At 37.4% G+C, this 23,259-nt stretch overlaps 1 pseudogene; it reads right to left on the reverse strand.

The window, feature by feature from the left end:
* Positions 1–16,065: 16,065 nt before the first annotated feature.
* On the reverse strand, positions 16,066–16,649 carry LOC132440178 (AP-3 complex subunit sigma-2 pseudogene; annotated as a pseudogene).
* Positions 16,650–23,259: the final 6,610 nt, after the last annotated feature.

Consider the following 23,259-nt stretch of genomic DNA (forward strand, 5'->3'; position numbering starts at 1 on the left):
TTGAGAAATAAGACACCAGGAGGTTAAGCAGTTTTCCTACTTTTCACGTGGTAAAATGGCTCCAAGTAATTTCAAATCAGTTTTCTTTTGAAGGAAAGAATCACAAGTAGATGAGAGTATTCCAGAAACCTAGGGTCAGGATTTCAGGTTCTCTGAAAATTTGAAGGGAGTGAAGAATAAGAACATGAGAGGTGGGTCAAAGATATTAGGTGACCCTTTGAATATTTTAAGGTTATAAGAAATTTTCCTGAGATCAGAATTTTTGTTCAAAACACATTTAATTTATAGATAAAAAATAATGTAACTGGGATCTCTACTTTTCAGTCTTGCTATGTTTTATTCACCATTTGTGAAGTACTGGTGAGTAATTCTGCTCAGATGTTTTGCTAAAACTTTTGGCTGTCACTCAATTCCAAAACTGCAGGAATTGACATTTTTATGAAATGATCCCCTGAAACTGCTGAGTTTTAAACTGAGGTTTTAATATGAGGAGATACAAGCTTTAGTTTCATAATGAAACTCAAGCAGCTCGGTTTAGTTCAAGTTTCACATGAACATAAAACCTAAAGACTAATGAAAACAATCACTAAACTTGATACGTTAAATCCAAACTCATAACCCTACTCTAACTATCATGGCCATATTAATAGCATGCTTTTAATCTTATCATTGAAATCCAAATATCTGGAAAGATGTGTGAAATTTCACAGTAAGTCAGAGCCAACTTATCCATTATCAGAACCATGTTTTTCTCTGTGTCCAAAAGCCATAATTAAACCCCAGACTTCTGCCTATGAACTTCTGCCTTGAACTTATCCATTCAGCAAACATTAATGAGTGTTTACTATATGTCAGACACTGTGATATATTCTGGGCGTACAAAGTTGAATAGGGAGTTACTCCTCAAAGAGCTAATGGTGAGGAAATGATCATTCGATGTGACAAGTGTGATGCTTTCAGAATGACAGGAGAATAAAAGGGGAACATGTAAATCACACAGACCAAAGTAGAGCTGAGGAGGAGTTTCCAGTGGGTGAACATATTTTAAGAGAAGAACTGGTGGGGAGGTAGGCAGGGGAAGATAAGGGGTTCAAGGCAGAAGTATCTCAGGCAGAAGTAATATGAAGAATGAATACATGCAAGAGTGAATGAGAGAGAACTTCTTAATTACAGGTAGCTAGGTACATATTACAGAAGCCTAGGGCACAATGGTGAAAGGTGAAGTTGGAAAAATAGGGACAGGCCAGTTTGTGGAAGGCTTTATATACTAAACTGAAGAGTTTAAATATTACTTTGAAATCTTAGAGCAAAATAAAGAGATTTGAGTAGAAGAGTGACATGGTCAGGTTGGATTTTCAAAAGATACCTCTAACAGTGCGTAGAAGAGTGACATGGTCAGGTTGGATTTTCAAAAGATACCTCTAACAGTGCAGAAGATGGAGGGAGGAAGGTGAGGATGGAGGTAGGGAGTAGTAAGGATGCTATCAGATCCCAGTATGAGTCGTAAGTCATTAAGAATGGACCAATAGAGTGTCTAAAAGAAAGACAAGGAGCAGATGAATAGGAAAATATTAAGGAAATAGATTTCAGGACTTGGTGTCTGATTGGGTGAAGAGCAGAGAAATAATCTCGAGTGCTAAGATAACCATTTTGACTCCAAAGAATGGATGAAAGGGAACATAAAAGGAAGAACAAATTTGGAAAATGAGAATATTTGTTTGAATCATGAATGGTGTGATTTATCCATGAAATTTTAAGTGGAAATTATCCATTTGGCAGGTAGGTGTGTGGTTTTAGAGCCCTGGAAAAGGTTTTGCAGATATGCACTCAAGTGTCACAAGAATACGTGGTATGTGAAACATGCAAATGTACCTCTGGGTGACTTCCATACTTAGGGAGTGTAGAACTTGAAGAGAAGAAAATTGAACTTTAAATAACAAAGGTATTGAATGGGCAAGTGAACAAGGAGGAAACACAAGTGTTAATGGGTATGTACATCACACACACACACACACACACACACACAGCACTGAGAAGGAGCTGACAGACTAACTTTTCCTGTTACATGGAAAGCCAGGAGTCAGTGAAATAGAGAAGAAAGTTTTACAAAAAGAGTGCAGAAAGTGTTTCATTCATTCATTCATTCTACAATGCACTCATTATGCACCTGGTATGAGCCACCACATGCCAGCAGCAGGGGTGCAGGGCGTGCAGCACAGAAAATCCGTGCCCTCACCATGTCCTTGGACACTATTTGACATGAGCCTCCTGGAGCATTCCTAGTTCAGGGTGAATAAGAGATACTGTGTTTATCTGGCTCAGTGGAATCAAGAAGAACAGCCACAGCCCCACTTCAGAGAACAATTTTTTTAATTGTGTAAAACTCACTCAATATAAAACTCTAAATTCATGGGTGATGAGTTGAACTATATCCCTGAGCCCATTCAAGTTTCACTCATCATCTGAGAATTTAAATTCTTATCCAAGACTCATTAACCTAAAAATATATCATAAGAAATTATCATTGCACACGGCTTTCAGGCACTTTTGCCTGAAAAGTGATTACTGTGTTATACTTTTTTAAAACCATTACTTTTAGCTTTAATAAAAAGCAAAAAATTAAAAGGAAATTTAAAAATCAAAAATAAAGGAGAAAGCTAGATTAGACACTATTTGTTACCCTCATTTTTGCTTAGATATTTAATTCTCTGGGAATTCATGTAACCATGATATTAAGATAAAAATTTATATTGACTTTGCTTCAAAATAATCTACTACTTTTTAAGATGGTAATAATTAATAATCTACTAATTTAACCATATATACTCTGCCCTGTGAGCCAATAACCAGACCTTAACAATACTCACCTCTTCATGCAATTATTGGGTTTTGGCCCTATTGTGTGTGTAATGTTTTATTAATGTAGCATTCATGTTGTTTTAAAGAATGTCTTCCTTTTATTTTAATATGTTACCTTCTTCCTCACCCCTTCCCCCTCTCAGTCTTCCAACCCAGAACTTAGGAGCAAAATTGCTGTTACTTCCTGAGATATATTTATCCTACACATGAAAGTGATTGGGCAGAGGAGGGTCTGCATGTCACATCCTGAAAGAGTAGCATTTCAGAGTGCCTTTCCAGTTGTCACCATCTGTACCCTCCAGAAGTATGGTTTCAATTTTGCTCTTGAAATATGAGTCAAGCTATGTTACCAACACATATTTTTCCTTGTCATAACATTTCACTTATCCTGTAGTCTGTGGACAGTTTATAAGTTGCATCTTTTCCCTAAGCCTTATTGAAACGGTATCTTCTTGCTCTTTCAATTCATTTTTCATTAGGGGAGGCAACATCAGTTTTTGTGCCCAATAAATGGAAGCATCTGGCCTGAGCATGTGTCATCAGTGCTGAGTGTTACCCCCTAGTTATGAAAGCAGTCAGATGCCACTTAGCAGAGGTGAATGTGCCAGCTACTCTGCCTCCCTGTATGTACTTCCGTAGTCATTAATGATCTGTCCCGCACCCCTGCCCCAGGAATTAATCAAGCACGTAATATGCAGAGTAGAAACAACTTGAAGCAACGATGCCATGCACTGGAACTTAATCACGGTCCTTTCCCTATTTCACAGCAGTTTTGTAAGTTCACGGATCTGGGTTAAAAGTCCCATTGAACATTTTTCATGTCTTGAGTGGAGCATCGAGGAAGAATATACAGTGCCCTTAGCTTTAGTGTTCTTGATTTTGCAAAATTTTATCACAGCTTTAAGAAATTCTTTAAAGTTAAAAATTTTAGAGGTATTGATGGAGTCAAGCAAAATGACAAGACACCATATACTAGTTTTATTAGCAAAACGATGCTTTTCTAGTGTGACTCTCATCAGAGTAAGTATTTCCATTAAGATTGATTTCTTTAGCAGAAAAGGTACCAGGTCTCATTGTTTTAAAAAATGTCTATTATTTCAAGTCAAAGTGAAATTTTTCATCATTTACAAAATATAAGTATAAAAATGAAGGACATAAAGAAACCAAATGAATTTTGATATCAAGTATAAACTAAACAATAAAATCTGGCATATTTTATAAGGAAATCTAGCCAGAGTAATATGAGGGGAAGAAAATAAAATGTAATAAACAATAAGAGAATCATCTTACTTTTATATAGCACATTGCATTTTACAGTATAAAGTTGATTATATCAGAAGTAAATCACCAGGCATCGACCGCAAGAGTAATAATGGCCACAGAGCAACCACTGTGCTGTTTAAAACAGGCAGTGAAAAAAATATGTCACAGTCAACTGTATTTTTTGATAAAAATGACACACATAAAATATGTGAAATTTGACTCAGTTTTCCCTTTTAGTAAATACTACAGGATCTTGGAAGCCTGGCGGTTGTTACTAAAGGTTTGTTATGGCCTCCCTCAGCTTAAAATGTTATTTCCTTGAAAAAGCAGTGGGTCTAGTATTGAACAAACCACAAGTTTATCAACACTGATGATGTGTATTTATGTATAGGAAAAGAAAGGATTGAGATTGGAAAAAGGAGGGGAACATCAATATCTATTACATATTCCTTCCAGCTTTGAGCCCAAAATAATATGAAAGGAGATTATCAGCAAAATATGAATAGCAATAATCGTCTAGAAAAATAAAAAAGAAACCAAGAATAAAATGAACTGAATGAAAATGAAAATAGCTCGATATAGAAGAAAGTAGACACATTGAATTCAAGAGTAAAAATAATCAAATTGATGCCCCAGGTGCAAGGAAGGTAGAAAAATATTTTAGAGCTCTGAGAAACATTTGAGAGCTGAATTAAACAGGCTAAATTAATCTTTGAGCAATTTTCTTACTGGGAAAGACAGAATTCATTTTTTTTCACCTTAGTGAATTTATTAATCTCCCCATGGGCAAAAAAGTCATTTACATTTTTTAAGTACAGAAAGATCTGTGGGGTTTCAAGCCAGCTTTATAAGATATGAGTCATCATTACAAGTGTGTGAACAATCAGGTTTTTAAAGTCCTTTAAGTCTATACTTGTGGGTGATTTTAGAAATCTTTGATACAAATCTCAACATTCACAGCACTTCTTTCCTTGGCAAAGTAAACAGAATAGAAGAGGAAGGTCAAGTAACATTCTTAAGGTTCTTTACTTATTATTAAATAAGATGTGAATAAGTAATGCATTGTATTAAGTGCAGATTAATTCATTTTATATGGAAATAGAAAGTGTACTATATTTTTTTCAAAATTATTAGCCCACTGTTTCTATTTTACCAAAAGCTATCATTTAATATCCTACACATGCATACACGCATTCACAAGCACACAGGTTGAGCATAAAGTACTTCTCTGTTTTGCCCCAGAAAAGAAAATCATAAATTTTCCATATATGTCAAATTAGACTATTAACTGAGCCTCCAAATAAGTGACTGAAAACACGCTTTTAAAATTAGAAATTTTGACTCCATAAAACTCCTGAAGTTAGTGGAAGATAATGTTTCAAAATTCCCAACAGATATTAATCTTCAGAATTTGGAAACAAAAAATCAGAATTCCTGAGAAGTATCAGGAATTCCTGAAACATTAGGTTAGTCATAAAATACTTCCAACATTTCTTCATTCTCTTTCCTGATTATTATAGATATCTTTAAACAATTGTTTAGGAAGTAAGAAATGTTGGGCTTCCCTGGTGGCTCAGTGGTTGAGAGTTCGCCTGCCTAGGCAGGGGTCACGGCTTCGTGCCCCGGTGCGGGAAGATCCCATATGCTGCGGAGCGGCTGGGCCCGTGAGCCATGGCCGCTGAGCCTGCGCGTCCAGAGCCTGTGCTCCGCAACGGGAGAGGCCACAACAGTGAGAGGCCCGCGTACAGAAAAAAAAAAAAAAAAGAAATGTTAATTTTGATGGCATTTACAAAGAACTGTCACCTGTAGCAAATATTAAAATAACGGAAAACTCTAATAAGCATTATTAGGTAGTGTCTGCATAATGTAACATTCAGATCTCCTATCAAGGGCATGTGTTAAAATTCCAATTGAAGGACTCATTTGGCTTCCAAAACTTGTTATTTCTTGGAATACCACCAACAGCGTTTGTGTAAAGTATGTGCATAACTTATTAGTATTTAATTTACCACAGTGACTCACTGTTAGCCAGAGAGGGCCACAAACGCAGTCCCAACATAGTTACAAGTAGGCTGCTAGATAGACCACCTCTCTCCCACCTGCTCCTGTGCCAGATCCGGAAGTGTCAACTTTGACCTTCCACTCACAGTGTTAGTATCTCTCACTCCTGCTTTTCACTTGGCATCTGTGGATTCCTTCCAACCAGTAACATCTCTCCATAGATTGTTCAATTTTACTTTTCACATGAAAACTATAATTCTTTTTTCCATTTTCCCAGTTTAGGCATTAATTTTCCTCAGGATTCAGGATTCAGAAAACATAAATTTCCCAAAAAATGTTGGGTGGGAATTTCTACTGGGAACACTCGTTATTTGGAGGTATGAGTATGTGCACATATGGATGGCTATTGAGTATGTCTAATGCATGTTGTGTTCCTTCAAAGTAGCGTTTTCTCTACTAATCATAGTGACATTCATCCAACATAACACCTCCACACCTTCCCCTGCTACTCAAAGTTATTTCAAAAACCGCAGCTTGGAGAGTCTTTTTCACCTAATATAAAATCATTTTTTATTATTGATTAGAGAAAAGGTTGAATGAATGAATGAAAGAAAAGTTTGGAAAGCTTTCAGAAATTTATGAAACTGTATTTTTGTTTTAACTTTTGAATTACCTAAGATTTCAGAAGCACATTGATAAAGCTAGGTGAATTATAAATGTTTCTTATCTATTTTAGGTAGTTGGACGTCGCATTTTGTTTATATTTTCAATGATTTTATCCTTTATTGCAAAATTCATCACCTTACTGTAATAGTATTAATAATATCACTGCCAATTTTATAAAATTTTATATGGATAGGTGTTATATTTACATGTGTGTCTGTATGTTTTTAAACCAGGACTCAACTTCCTGAAATACAACCCATACTAGTAATTTTAGGAAAAAAAACAAAATCACAAAAGTTTCTACATTTTTATGTGAAGTCTTCTGATTTTATACAGGAAAAGTTAAAAGATTAAGACTGCTTGAGACAAATAAAACCCACCTATAGACTAAGTTTGGGTATACAATACCAGTTTAGACCTCTGTGAACGTGGTCACTACTTCACATATGACAACTGCTCCACAGTGCTGCAGGAAACAAAGAAGGTGAGGCTGGGAAAAGGTAGAGGCCAATGTATTCCAAGGAAAGAGCTTGCAATACACTTCCGCCACAGAAGAAATGGTGCAGAATTACCAAAGCGTCCTTGGCAATTGTGGAATGCTGTGTAAACGACCTTAGAACAGCTATGCCTATTTAATATGTTTGGAATATAGCATATATACCAAAATATATGAATATATAAACCACTGGCAGTAATTCTAGTGATAATGACAATTTCTTCTCAACTTCAACTTATGGTGGTTAAATCAATTACATTCTAGATGTCTTTACCTATTTTCATGGTGACTCAAAGTTTACAGTGCAGGAAGATGGAACCACAAAAAAGCACAATTTTGATTTCTATGTGCATAAGAATCAGCTGAGGGCTTCCCTGGTGGCGCAGGTGTTAAGAATCCTCCTGCCAATGCAGGGGACACGGGTTCAAGCCCTGGCCCAGGAAGATCCCACATGCCACGGAGCAACTAAGCCACAACTACTGAGCCTGCGCTCTAGTGCCCACAAGCCACAACTACTGAGCCCATGTACCACAACTACTGAAGCCTGCATGCCTAGAGCCCATGATCCGCAACAAGAGAAGCCAAGACAGTGAGAAGCCCACGCACTGCAATGAAGAGTAGTCCCCGCTCGCCGCAACTAGAGAAAGCCTGCGGGCAGCAACGACGACCCAACACAGCCAAAAATAAAAACAAACAAATAAATAACTTAATTAAAAAAAAAGAATCGGCTGAAACTCTATGTTCATTTTTGAAACAAGGACTCATCTGCTGACGAAAGTGCAACCTTATCTCTTTCCTTTTGGTGGTCAATGTTTTGGGATAATAATACTTTTCCAGTGTGAACTCAGGAAATGCTCGATAAAACGTATCCATTCTTGTGGACAGATGGATGAGAAATTCAACGCAAATGTAAACCACATGCTCTCAAAAACATACGCTGCAGAAGGTGAATGTTTTTAAAAAATACTTGGCACATATTCTGGAGTCAGCTGTAACAGATGGAGTTCCTTTTGAAAGTTCCAGATGTGATGACTCTGATCGTACAATCATACAATAGCTACTTAATAAGATTGTGTCCAAGTTCTATAATGAGTTTTTGTGAAGTGATAGTCATTTCCTCTCAGACATTATTCACAAAGTTAGTAAAGTGGGTCGAACTTTGCACAACAAGATCTGTTTCTAAATTGCCAAAGTGAGTATTCTCTGACGTGAATGTACATTCTGCATTCAAGCAAAACTTGAGAAGGAAGGTGATTTCACTCAGAGCACTGTTCATTGAGGGTCTAGCAGAATATTCTGCTGTGGCACAGTTTTTACGGTGGGCATCTATTGACAGCTTATGGGGCTAAAGAACCACATGAAAGGGGATGATGAGTCATGTGATGTTATGGACTGAATTGTTCTCCCCGCCCCCGAAATTCGTACATTGAAGTCTTAATCCCCACTGCCTCACAACGTGACCGTGTTTGGAGATATGGCTTCTAAAGTAGTAATTAAGCTAAAATAAGGCTGTTAGTTTCTGACCTGGGTCATAAGGAGAGGAAATTTGGACACACAGGAAGATACCAGGGATGTACACACACACAGAGGAAACACCATGTGAGGACACAGCGAAAAGGCAGACAACTACAAGCCAAAGAGAGAGGCCTCAGGAGAAACCAACCCTACTGGCACCTTGATCTTGGACTTCTAGCCTCTGGAACTGTGGGAAATAAATGTCTCTTGTTTAAGCCACTAAATCTGTGGTATTTTGTTATGGCAGCCTTAGCAAACTAATATACATGTATTTAGCAGTTAGGTTAGAAAGAAACAACCTTGTTTATGCATCTATCTACTTTCACAACGCTGACTCTGCAGAAAGTGTACATAAAGATTCAGGATTACTGAACTAGGAGCATGAATTTTATGAAACAAATAGTCATTGAATATATCAACTGAAATTTCTGCTTTTCTAAAGATCATTGCTGGTCAGATTTTAGAAGTTGGAAACAGATGGTTAAGGTTGGTGATGTTTTCAAATGAGTTACTGTTAGAATGGGATGGTTTGTACTCCTCAAGGTGTGGGGAATTGGTCTGCAAAATCCCTGAATTATAAGAAAATGAAGCTTCAGAACACTGTAATAAGTGAAAGGTTTTTGACTTTTCACTTTTCTTATGTAGAAGGCAGATGTCAGCCAACACTTAGAAAAGCATAAGAAGAAAGAAAATGAAGCATATTTTAAAACAGATATACTGTGACTAATACTTCAGTAATATATGCATGAAAATAATCATTGTAACAACACAAAATAGATTTACAAAAAGATCAGAGGAAATTGTCTTACGCTATGGCTGGTTTCCAAGAAGCAAATAGTCTCTATTTGATAAAATATTTAGGAAATATAGATGATAAATATATATACATATATACATATCTGTATATGCATATTTACTAATGATTTTAATATTCAGGTTAAGTGACTACTTCTGGACTTTATTTGGACTAATATTTTTAAAATATATTGTGCAAAGGGATCTCACTAATTGAAAGCATTATAATAGTCAATTTCCTATACTACTCTATCTTTCCAATATTTTTAAATATTGAAAGATTTCTTTTCAACATTTTTATAACTTATCAACTCCATTGCAGCATAACTCATTTAAAACTCATTTAAAAGATGAATCCATTTTAAGTGAACAGTGTAATGAGTTTGACAAATGCAACCATCATCACAATAAGACACGGAGTAATTCCTTCGTGCTCTTTCCCAGTGAATCCAGCCCCACCTCTGGCCTTAGTCAACCACTGATGCGCTTTCCATCCCTATACCTTAGATTTGTCATTTCTAAATTTTCATATGAAGAGAATCATTCGATATGTACTTTTGTGTCTGGCTTTTCCTCTTTGCATACTATTTTTGAGATCCACCCATATTGTTAAATGTATCAGTAGTTTGTTCCCTTTTATTGCTTAGTAATATCCTGTAGTATAGATATTGCCACTGTTTATCTATTCACCAGCTTATGGATATGTTTACAATTTTTGACTCTTATGAATAAAGCTACTACAAACTTTCAGGTGCAAGTTTTTATATAGACCTATATTTTCATTTCTCTTTGGTAAATACCTAAAAGTGGAATTGCTAGATCGTATGGAAAATGTACGGCTAACGTTAAAGAAGCTGCCAGTTTCCCAAAGTGAGGGTATCATTTTACATTTGCACTGGAAATGCATAAAAGTTCCACAAGCCAACACTTTCTATTGCTAATGTTTTTTTAACTTTAGCCATTCTAGTTTGTGAGTAGTGGGGCTCATTTTGCTTTGGACTTGCATTTCTCTGATGGCTGATGATGTTGAGCAACTTTTCATGCGCTTATTGGCCATTTGTAGTTTATCTTGTTTGAAGCAACCGTTCCAATATTTTGCTCTGTACTGTCGGGTTTATCCTCTTTTTACTACTGAGCTGTATAAGGTAAGGCTACAAGCCTTTGGTCAAATACGTATCGCATGTATTTTCTCCCATTCTGTGGCTTCCCTTTTAGTTTTCTTAATTAAATCTTTCAACAAGCAAGTTTTTTGGTAAAGTCAAATTTATCATTTTTTTCTTTAATGGTTAATGCTTTTGTATCTTAAAAAGTCTTTGCCTATCTCAAGGCTGAGAAGATTTTTCCCATATTTTATTTTAGAAATTTTATCATTTTAACTGTTACATTTAGGCCTATGATTCATTTTGTTAATTTTCACATATGTCATAAGAGTCAATGTTCTTTTTTTTCTTGTCCCAGTATCACTTGTTAAAAAGTATATTCTTTATCCGTTGAACAAATTGGCATTCTTGGTCACAAATCAATGTAAGTTATATGTGTGATATATTTCTGGAGTCCCTAGTCTCAACTATTTATTTATATGTCTATCCCTGTGCCAATGTTACACTATCAAAATTACTGCCTCATTATAATAATGAAAGACATATTTAACTACTCTACTCCCGCAATGATCTGAAACAGACTATTTGGGAGTTACCTAGCCGTGCAGGAACAGATTTGGAAATATTACCTTCAAATTAATGAGACAACTCTAATTTCCTTCAAATTACCTGTAAATAGAAAGATAAACATCCAAATTTATAAGACAGCTTCAGAAACAAGGGTTGTGGTGAGAGTCAAGCGGAAACTGTGTAGAAAAGAGGAAATGGCAGCATGAAGCCTAGAGATAATGGAACACAGGGAAAATCATTCCAAATAGGAGAGTACCATCCTTAATGGGAAATACTTGAAACATGTCTGAGTGGTGCTATGATAGCAGTGGCTATTGGGAATTCAAAATGAAAAGCAATTAAATCTAAATTACAATCAGCCCAGAGCAGAAGAGATTTAAATGAAAAGTTAAATAAGAGACACGAAGAAAAGCCAAAAGAATGAAAAAGTTATTTTAAAAAGTGGAAAGAATCACAGATGACATGATAGCAATAGAAGATAAGCAAAGAAGATAGAATACATTCATATAATTATTCATGGAAAAAAGAAGAAATCAATAGAATTATCTAATATTTTAAACTATTATTCTAGAAAACTTCCTGGAAATAAAAGGAGACCTACATCTATACATTGAAAGTCCCCAAGGCATATCTTAGAAAACTGACGTATCCTTGTAAATCTATTATAGACTTAAAACAAAATTAAAGATTGAGAAAAAATATTAAGGGGATCCAGGAAAAAAAATATAGTCATTCAGAAAGGAAAGAAAATCCTGTTGACAAGACTTCTTGGCAACCATGTCCAAAGCAAGAAAACAGTAAACCAACATTTCAGAGAAATTCTACACCACAAAGTGAGAATCAATGAATTTTATATCCAGCTAAGTCATAGTGATTTACCGAGGAAAGTCAATCTATTGACCACTGACTTCTTGACAGCTGCATATGAAGCAGTAGAAGAATGGAGCAACATTTTCAGAAACTCAATAAAGCAAACATGGAACCAAGGATTTTATATTCAGCCAAACTATTCTTCAAATGTCAAGGCTATAGAAAAGTAGTTACAAACTTGCAGGATCTTAAGAAATACTCTATTCATGAACCTAACCTGAGAAACCCAACAGAGGATGAGCTCCATCCAAGACATTACTGAGAAACTTCAGCAAAGAGAGATGAATTTAATATGTGTGCATAACTTTCTGTCAACTTATTACACAGGTGAATTCACACCACCACTACCACACAATGAAGATACAGAGCTATCACATCACCACAAAGATGTTCCATGTGCTAACCCTTATCAGAGACACCGCCACCATCTCTAATTCCTGACAACCATTAATCTCTTTTCCATCTTATAATTTTGTGATTTAACAAATGTTTTGTAAATACAGCATGGGACCGGCTGAGACTAAGTTTTTTTCCCAACCACATAATATCCCTGAGATACATCCAAGTTACTGAGTGTATCAATAGTTTGTTCATTTTTATTGTTGAAGATTCATAGGGCTATACATTTGGGCCTCTGTATTTTCAGGTTTTGAATCCAGGGATTCAACCAACTGCAGATCAGAAGTACGCAAAACAAAATAAAAATTCCAGAAATTTCCAAGGAGCAAAACTTAAATTTGCCACACGCTGACAGCTATTTAAATTGTATAGCATTTACACTAGTAAGTGTAAGATCTAGAGATGAGTTAAAAACATACAGGAGGATGTGCATGAGTTATATGCAAATACTACACGTTTTATATATGGGGCTTGAGCATTAGTGGATTTTGGTATCCTTGGTGGTCTTGGGACATGGGACAACTCTACCTCACTTTGTTCACCTATTGAGAGACATTTTGGCTGTTTCCAGGTTTGGCTATTACAAATAAAGCTGCTATGAACTGTGTGTAGGTTTTTGTGTGGATTTAAATTTTTACTTCTCTGTGATAAATGCTCAGAAATTAATCTGCTGACATACAGTGAGTGTATAGTTTTTTTTAAAAAATGCCAAAATATTTTCCAGAGTGGTTGTGTATCGTTTTACATACCCACCAGCAATTTACAAGAGATTGAGTGTCCTCACATCCTTATCAGCATTTGGTGTTATCATTTTTAGTTTTAGCCATTCTAATACATATACAATGATTTCTCACTGTGGTCTTCATTTGCATTTCCCTGATGGCTAGTGATGGACATCTTTTCATTTGCTTGTCTTTATATCCTTTTCAGTGAAATGGATGTTGCCTTATGTTCTAAATGGATTGTGTGCTGTTGGGTTTTGAGCCCCTTTTCAGATATGTGGTGTTCATATATTTTCTTCCAATCTATAACTTTTCCTCATCTTCGTGGAGTCTTTTATAGAGCAAAAGTTTTCAATTGCGATGAAGTCTAATTTAACAAGTTTATTTATTTTTTTATCCATCATGCTTTTAGTGTCACATCTAAGGATTTTTCACCAAACCCTAGCTCTCTCTCAAAGATTTTCTCCTATGTTATCCGCTAATATTTTTATAATTTTATATTTAAATCTATGATCCTTTTTTACTGAATTTTTATATAAGATGTGAGATTATGCCAAGATTCAATGTCTGGTTATAAATTTCTAATTGCTTAACACCATTTTTTGAAAAGGCTATTCATTCTCCATTGAATTCTTTTACATTTTGTCAAAAATTCATTGGCCATACTTTTTTTTTTTAATACGTGTAACTGATTCACTTTACTGTATACCTGTAACTAACACAACATTGTAAATCAACTATACTCCAATAAAAATTTTAAAAAAAGAAAAATGACTTCATTCTAGCTTTGTGACCCTTGACATAACACTTAACACTCTGGGCTTCTGCTTCCTCACCAGCTCAATGGAGGCATGTGGAGGACCCTCCAGCTCTTACACTCTTTGATGCTGTCACTGGCTACCAAGCCAGTTTTTATCACAGTTTCTGAGAAAAACCAAGCTGGTTTTTATCACAGTTTCTGAGAAGGTACCTAACCTTTTTGAGGTTTCTTTATCCATTAGAAAGAAAATAAAATTGGGAGAGGCCATCCTGAGCAGTGAAAAAAAATGAACTGTGGATTTAGGCAGACAGACAGTCTCAGTTCTTAGCACTTGTGACCTAAAGCCGGTTACTTGACCTCCCTGATTCTTACTTTATTGACTTGCAAAATGGAGATAACAGTGTCTGCTGTAAGGATTGTGGAAGGATCTCACTCATGCCACCTTACAGTAGGTACAAAATAAATATCATTTTGTTCCTATATCACTTTCAGCAAATGTGAAAGAGAGGGATGTGACTATGCTGAAATGTCTGTAAAAAAAAAAAAAAAAGTAAACTCTTCTGATCAACACTGCCCACTTCTGTGGTTATCGTAGATGTTCCAAAAGACTGAGGTTAAGAGGCTACAGAGAGCAAAGAGCACCAACCACAAGAAGCACGGTTCAAAGCAGGAAAAGACGTGGTCCTGACCATGGTCCTGTCAGGCACCATCTCAGATGGGCTCTGCGACAGCATCAGGAGGCCTGACGAGGCAGTCTGGGCCACCGGCCAGCAGGCACGAGAAGTTCCCAGGCCGGGAGACTTCACCATGATGGTGCAGCGAGCTCCCGAATCTCAAGGCAGCTCAACATCATACCTGAGACCTGGTCCCGAGGCAGCGCAGGAGTCAAAGGTACTATTTCGAGGAGCAGCTTCAGCTCTAAGTTAACCACAGGAAGAAAGCCTCTTATCACATGTAAACATTTACAAGTATCCACAGCTAGCTCTAGGGCACTGTCATCTGAGGGGAACAGGGCGTGCCCAGAAGGAGCTCAGGCAGGGGCCCCTCGCACACTGGGGAGAAGATGCTGCACTGGCACCAGTCTCAGCCAGCACGCTGCCCGTGTCCCCAGCCTCCCCCTGTGCCAGGTCCAGAACCCATGACCCCAGCTCAGGCCCTCATGCTCCAGAAGCTGGTGTAGACAGCAGTGGGTCTCCTGGACAGACTCGTCATCCGTAACACAGCAACTAACCTGTCTGCTCCTCGGGAGGAGAAGGTGTGTTAAACCTGGAAGAGTCATGATTCTGAGATGCTCCACGCTGTCAGCTCTGCCTTCTGCAGACACGGGGCTCCTCCCCTTTGAGGGGGACCCCTCTGGCTGTGGGCTGTGCCCTCAGAAATGTGGCAGGGCAGGCAAACGACAGGCCTATGACTTGGGTTGTGTCCTGCACGTAAACACCTGGGAGAGCAGAGCCAGGACTGTGGCAGTGGGGAGTGTGTGCCTCAGGAGGTGGTGATGAGACAGCCTGGCTCTACAAAAGGATTCTGGGTGTGCCAACTCTAGTGGAGCCAGTAGGCGACTCTGGGCCTCACAACATCCTGCCCTTGTTTGCCACTCACCACATCCCCACATCTAGAGGGTCAGCCTTTTTCTAGCTATGGTACCTCACCAGGGAAGTCAATGCTACAGGACCTCAGGGAGCCTCGTGGTGCTAAGGTTGAAGACTCTAGTCGGAGAACATCCTCGTGGTGAGGTTCTGTTCTCACGACAGTCTGCAATCCCTGGGAGTGGCATGTGGAAGGTAAAGGGGGCGAGTGGCTTGGGCACCTGCACCCCACTGAGGAAGCCAGGACCCTTCACATCTGCAGTGGCCGCGTGTAGGAGAGACGGGCAAGGCCGCACATGTGAGAAGCAAGCACAGGCTGGCAGTGGACACAGGACTCCTTCCCGCTGCAGGACAGCAGGGGCCAGGGCCCGAGGCTGCACTCCTCTAGGGCGCAGATCAGGTTTTGCTGCAGGACTGGCTCGGTTTGCTGGTTCCAAGGACTCAGTTCAGCCGTCTTCTACCCTCAGACAAACTGCGACAGGTTGGGGACCTTGATGTTGAGATCGCCAACGTTGATAATCCGAGGCATCTCCAGCAGGCCGATGTTTTTCACGGTGGACACGGCCCGGGCAGGTGCTGCTGAAAGACAACGCTCGGACTTCTCCAGCCTGTTCTGAGCTTCAGTCTGAGCCACGATTTCATTCATGTTTATTTCCAACGCCATCCTACCCATCACCACCTCCTGAAGAATGCAGTGCACCTTATCCATATGGAAGATCAAATCCAATTCACAAACATTTTTGAAACACTTGTCCAGAGTCTCCACAAAATCCTGGATGAGGTCTAAGATCCCAAGTTCACTCTCTGATGAATCCCCCCAAAATACAAAGTAGAGGGTAGCAAAACGCCGATAAATCAGTTTGTAGTCAGACCCACCAATCAAACTTCCACCCCCCAAGAAGTTACAGACATTGTCATCCCGTTTGAGAGCTAGATGGAAGATCTCTCGAATAACCTGCTGTTGAATTTCTTCTGGGAAACGCTGGTAGAAGCAGACAAGCCACGTGGCTTCCCGTGGTTATTGAAAACCAGGATTGCCTGAATCATCTTTGCCCGCCACACTCCTTTCACCACCAGCTGCTTTCAGAGAGCCTCTCCTTCCACTACAACCTGGCCATACTTATATGGAACTATTTCTGGGTTTTTATTCTATTTTATTAATATGTGTGTATACATATATATGTGTGTGTATAAATTTAATTGCATTAGTTGTTACTGGGCTGTTCACTGGATGAGTTGGAGTAGTTTATATACTTTTCACAGAATTAATCTATTTCATCTCAACTGTCAAATTTATGTGTCTAGCGTTGCTCAGAGTATTCTCTTATTCTTTCGATGTATGCAAACTCTGTAGTGTGATCTTTTGTTTCAAACTGATAATAGAAATTTCTCTCCTCTCTTTTTATTTGTCAGTCTTGCTGGAGTTTTGTCTATTTTATTGATCTTTTCAAATAAAAACTTATGTTTCATTGACTTTTCTATTGTGTGTCTGTTTTCAATTTTATTGATTTTTGCTCTCTTTTTCCTCCTCGACTATGAGTTTATTTTGCTCTTCACCTTCTAAGTTCTTGAAGTGAGAGCTTCGATTATTGATCTGGGACTTCTCCTTTTTTGTCTGTAAGCATTTAGGGCTACAGATTTTCATCTAAGCACTGCTTTAACAGCGTCCCACAATTTTTGATGTTTTGCTTTCATGTTCACTAAGTTCAATGTATTTGTTATTTGTCTCAAGACTTCTTCCTTGACCAACAGATTATTTATGTGTGCTGTTTTAGCTGCCAGGTGTTTGGGGATTCTCCTGATCTCTTCCTGTTCTTGATTTCTAGTGTTATTCCTTTGTGGTTAGAGAGAACACTCCATGTGATTTCAATTCCTTCAAATTTGTCAAGATTTGTTTTATGGCCCAGGAAAATATTTATTTTGGCATATGTTCCATGGATGCATGAAAATAACGTATACTCTGCTGTTGGCAGGTAGAGTGCTTTATGAGTATTGATTAGATCCTTTTGGCTGATGGTCTTGTTGAGCTCTGTCCTTGAGGATTTTCGTCTAGCTGTTTTGTCAGTTGCTGAGATGGGGTTTTGAAGTCTTCGGCTGTAACTGTGGATTTGTCTCTCTCCTTTCAGTTCCATCAGATTTTGCTTCACAGCTTTGCAGCTTGGCTTTTTGGTGCACACAAATTTAGGATTCCTGTGTCTTCCTAGTCGATTGACTCTCTGTCTCCAGTGGTTTTCTTTGCCTTGAAGTCCACTGAATCTGATATTAATATAGCCACTCCTGCTTTCTTTTGATTAGTGTTTGTGTAGTATATCTCAGTTCATCATTTCACTTTCAACCTACACATATCATTATAGTTGAAGCAAGTTTCTTGTGGATAGCCAATAGTTAGGTCATGTTTTCTTTTTGTTTTTTAAATCGATTATGCCAACCTCTATCTTTTAATACAATATATTCAGACTATTTACATTTTCTGTAATTAGTGATAGGTCGAGACTTAATTATGCCATTTTATTTTTTTTCTGTTTGCTGTCTCTGTTTTTCATTTGTTTCTTTTTTTTTCCTATCTTCTTGTCAGTTCCTTAAGCTTTCTTTAGAATTCCATTTTGATTTATCCATGTTTTTAAGTGTATCTATTTCCATAACTATATTAGTAGTTACTTTGCATATTATACTATATTAGCATAACTTACAGTCTACTAATGTCGACATTTTATGTGTTTGAGTAAAGTATAGAAACCTTACTTCCCTTTATGTCCATTTACCCTTCCCCATGTATAACATAATTAGCTTTAATTTTTCTTCTACATAAACAGAGGACCACATTACACAGTTATAATAATTTTTGCTTCAAACATTAAATATAATTATAAAAATGCAAAAGAAGAAGGAAAGTCTTATATTTACTCACCTTTTTGTTCTTCTCTTCTGCTTTCTTCCTTCCTGGTGTTGCAAAATTCCTTCTTTTATCATTTCCTTTCTGTTTAGAGGACTTCTTTTAGTCATTCTTTCACAGTAGGTCTACAAGCAATGAATTCTCTTAGTCTTCCTTTCAATCTGAGAATGTCTTAATTTCTTCTTCATTCCTGAAAATATTTTCTCTGGATATAGAATTCTGGGTTGACTTATTTCAGCACTTGAAAAATGCTATGCTACTTCTTTCTGGCCTCCATGGTTTCTGATATCGTTCAAATTGTTTCCTGTGTTTCTCTCTGACTGCCTTCAACATTTTCTTCTTTGTCTTTACTTTTCAGAAGTTTAACTATGATGTGTCTTTAGATTTATCCTTTTTGGGGTTCACTCAGCTTTTTGAATCTGTAAGTTTATGTCTTCTGACAAATTTGGAGAAATTTAATCCATTATTTCTTTGAATTCTCTTTCTCCTCTCCTGGGACACTGATGACATGAACGTTAGATTTGTTGTTATAGCCCACAGGTCCCTGAAGCTCTGTTCACTTTTATTTTCAGTCTATTTTCTCTCTCTCCTATTGTTCTATCATCACATACACTTTTTCTTCTGTTAGACTATCCATTGACTTTATTTTTTGGTTTTTCAGTTCTAGAATTTCCACTTGATTCTTCTTTATATCTTCTGTTTCTTGCTGATAATGTCTATTTTTCCTTTGTTTTGATGGTGTTCACAATTACCTGTGGAAGCTTTTTAATGAAGGCTGCTTTAAAATCCTTGTTAGATAATTCTAACATCTGTGTTATTTCAGTGTTGACATTTCAGTGTTCAGTGTTGTTATTTCTAATGCCTTTCTTCATTCAAATTTAGATTTTCCAGGTTATTAGTACAACAAGTGATTTTCTTTTGAAATCTGGACATTTCATATGCTGTGAGACTCTGGGTCTTATATAAGCCTTGTATTTTAGCAAGCTCCCCCTGACATAACTCCAGTTGGGGAACAACTCCACCTTGTTACTGCCAAGTGAAATTAGATGCAGATTCTCCATTAGGATTCTGTTGACAACTTGAAGGGTGAGGGGTCCTTGTTAATCATGGGTCCCCACTGACACTGAGAGGAGGGTTGGCCTCATATTCTCTGAGAGGTGATTAAAGACCTGACCCTCCTCTAGGCTTCCTCTGACACTAGGTCACCAGGTGTAGATGAATTCCAGGCTCCCATGTCATTTTCACCAACACCACAGGCTCCTCATTACCACTCAGTATGGACAAAGATCCTGTTTCCCCCCTCAGCCTCTGACACAACAATGGCAGGTGGTTTGGGGTACCCTGTTACACACCTAGACTCTCCACTCCAGTTTTGATGATGGGTAAGACTTGGCCACAGCTTCTCCTGTGGTGCTTGGCTGCAGTAGAACAGTTATTATTTAAGTGTCTGTCTTGCTAGGTAGCCCTTTTCCTGGCCTTTTGGCTAGAGAGAGCATGCTTTTCTTGTTTTTTGTTTGTTTGTTTTTTCATCTGTTCCCATTGGCATTGTTGGGGTGCTAGCTTCTCCAGTCCCAGTGTGGGATAGATGAGTCAGAAAGAAAAGGTCAGGGAACTCAGCATTCTTTGGGTCCTAAGCTCCCTATCTAGTCTGCCTTCTTCTCTCCACTTTTCAGAGCCTTCTTATGTTTTTCAGTATATAATATCCAGGGATTTTAGATGTATTGTACTCAGTGGGAGGAATATGGAAAGTATGTTTACTCCATCTGTTGTCCTCAATGTCCTTACCTCTTGCAGCAACTGTTCTCACTAAAAGACTAATAGCCTTAATCAAGTTTATTTTCTCTGGACACATTTCTTCATCTGCTGCAATCACACACAATTAAATTAATTCAACATTGGTAAATGGTTTTCCTTGCTTGGATAACAAAATGAGCATTTACTTTGACTTCAGCCTTATTTCAATATTTTAAATTTTTTAAAGAAACTTTGTTTCGATGAGATATTCCATTTTAAAATGTCCAGTTTTTCTGAAAACTGCTTTTCTGTGCGTGGGGCTATTATAAAGAGTTTCTAATCTAATAATATTGATGTATATAGTATTAGTTTAGCACAGCTACAGTGTCACTGAATAATAAACACAATGCTTTGCCATCTAATTTGATAACAAATCATTCACCCCCCACTCTGTCTTAAAAGTACAACATTCAAACACAACTCTTCTTTCCTTATTTTGGCATGTTGAGTATGCACTGTTAATAAACAAATAAATAATTAAATGCTATGTCACAGTAATGAGCATGACATTCAAAATGCTGTTAAGTTATAATTGGATTGCAGTAATTTGTAGTACAACAAGTAGCAACGAAAAGCAAGCCTTGTCACAACTAGTCAGTGCTGTTGTTATAGTGTGAAAGCATCATAGACAGTACAACCAAATGAGCATGGCTGTGTTCCAATAAAACTTTATTTACTGATACCAGAATCTAAGACCAGAGAGAAATAAACTAAACACATAAGAATACACACTGGATGTGAAATTTATGCAAATGTAATCTATAAGGAAAAAATACTGTAGTGGTTTCCTCTAAGAGATGTAGAGGAAAGAGGGCTGACTAGAAAGGGGCAAGAAAGAACTTTCTTGAGTTACAGAAATACTCTATATCTTGATTGGGGTGTTGGTTACATGAGGGTACACATTTATCAAAACATCAAACTGTACACTTAAATCTGTGCATTTTACAGTATGTAATTATACTTCAATAAAGCATTGAAATATACTGATAAACTATATTATTAACACAAATGGAACAACTTGAATAGGCTGTATGTTAAATAATAGTATTGTATCTATGTTAAGTTTCTCAAGTTTGGTAGTTGTATTGTGGTTATACAGGAGATTACACTTGCTGATAGATACATCTGAAATATTCAGGAGTATAGTATCACGATGCTTATAAACTACCTCTTAAATAGTTTAGCCAAAATGTGTGTGTGTGTGTTTGTGTGTGTCTGTGTGTGTGTGTGTGTGTATAAAGAAAGAGAGAGGTTGAACAAGCAAATGTTTCAAAAAGTTAATAACTACAAGCCTCTTAGATAGCCCCATCCAACAGAAGGCAGACAGCAGAAGCAAGAAGAACTACAGTCCTGCAGCCTGTGGAACAAAAACCACATTCACAGAAAGATAGACAAGATGAAAAGGCAGAGGGCTATGCACCAGATGAAGGAACAAGATAAAACCCCAGAAAAACAACCAAATGAAGTGGGAATAGGCAAACTTCCAGAAAAAGAATTCAGAATAATGACAGTGAAGATGATCCAGGACCTCAGAAAAAGAACGGAGGAAAAGATCGAGAACATGCAAGAAATGTTTAACAAAGACGTAGAAGAATTAAAGAACAAACAAACAAAGATGAACAATACAATAACTAAAATGAAAACTACACTAGAAAGAATCAATAGCAGAATAACTGAGGCACAAGAACAGATAAGTGACCTGGAAGACAGAATGGTGGAATTCACTGCTGTAGAACAGAATAAAGAAAAAGAATGAAAAGAAATGAAGACAGCCTAAGAGACCTCTGGGACAACATTAAACACAACAACATTCGCATTATAGGGGTCCCAGAAGGAGAAGAGAGAGAGAAAGGGCCAGAGAAAATATATAAAGGGATCATAGTCAAAAACTTCCCTAACACGGGAAAGGAAATAGCCACCCAAGTCCAGGAAGCGCAGCGAGTCGCATACAGGAAAAACCCAAGGAGAAACATGCCGAGACACATACTAATCAAATTGGCAAAAATTAAAGACAAAGAAAAATTTGAAAGCAGAAAGGGAAAAATGACAAATAACATACAAGGGAACTCCCATAAGGTTAACAGCTGATTTCTCAGCAGAAACTCTACAAGCCAGAAGGGAGTGGCATGATATACTTAAAGTGATGAAAGGGGAGAACCTACAACCAAGATTACTCTACCCAGCAAGGATCTCATTCAGATTCAATGGAGAAATCAAAAGCTTTACAGACAAGCAAAAGCTAAGAGAATTCAGCACCACCAAACCAGCTCTATAACAAATGCTAAAGGAACTTCTCTAAGTGGGAAACACAAGAGAAGGAAGGGACCTACAAAAACAAACCCAAAACAATTAAGAAAATGGTCATAGGAACATATGTATCGATAATTACGTTAAATGTGAATGGATTAAATGCTCCAACCAAAAGACACAGGCTTGCTGAATGGATACAAAAACAAGACCCATATATATGCTGTCTACAAGAGACCCACTTCAGACCTAGGGACACATACAGACTGAAAGTGAAGGTATGGAAAAAGATATTCCATGCAAATGGAAATCAAAGGAAAGCTGAAGTAGCTATACTCATATCAGATAAAATAGGCTTTAAAATAAAGAATGTTACAAGAGACAAGGAAGGACACTACATAATGAACAAGGGATCAATCCAAGAAGAAGATATAACAATTATACATATATATTCACCCAACATAGGAGTACCTCAATACATAAGACAACTGTTAACAGCTGTAAAAGAGGAAATCGACAGTAACACAATAATAGCGGGAGACTTGAACACCTCACTTACACCAATGGACAGATCTTCCAAAATGAAAATAAATATGGAAACAAAGCTTTAAATGACACAATAGACCAGATTGATTTAATTGATATTTATAGGAAATTCCATCCAAAAACAGCAGATTACACTTTCTTCTCAAGTGCGCATGGAACATTCCCCAGGATAGATAA

The sequence above is a fragment of the Delphinus delphis genome, chromosome 17, assembly GCF_949987515.2.
Source record: "Delphinus delphis chromosome 17, mDelDel1.2, whole genome shotgun sequence".
Taxonomy (NCBI): domain Eukaryota; kingdom Metazoa; phylum Chordata; class Mammalia; order Artiodactyla; family Delphinidae; genus Delphinus; species Delphinus delphis.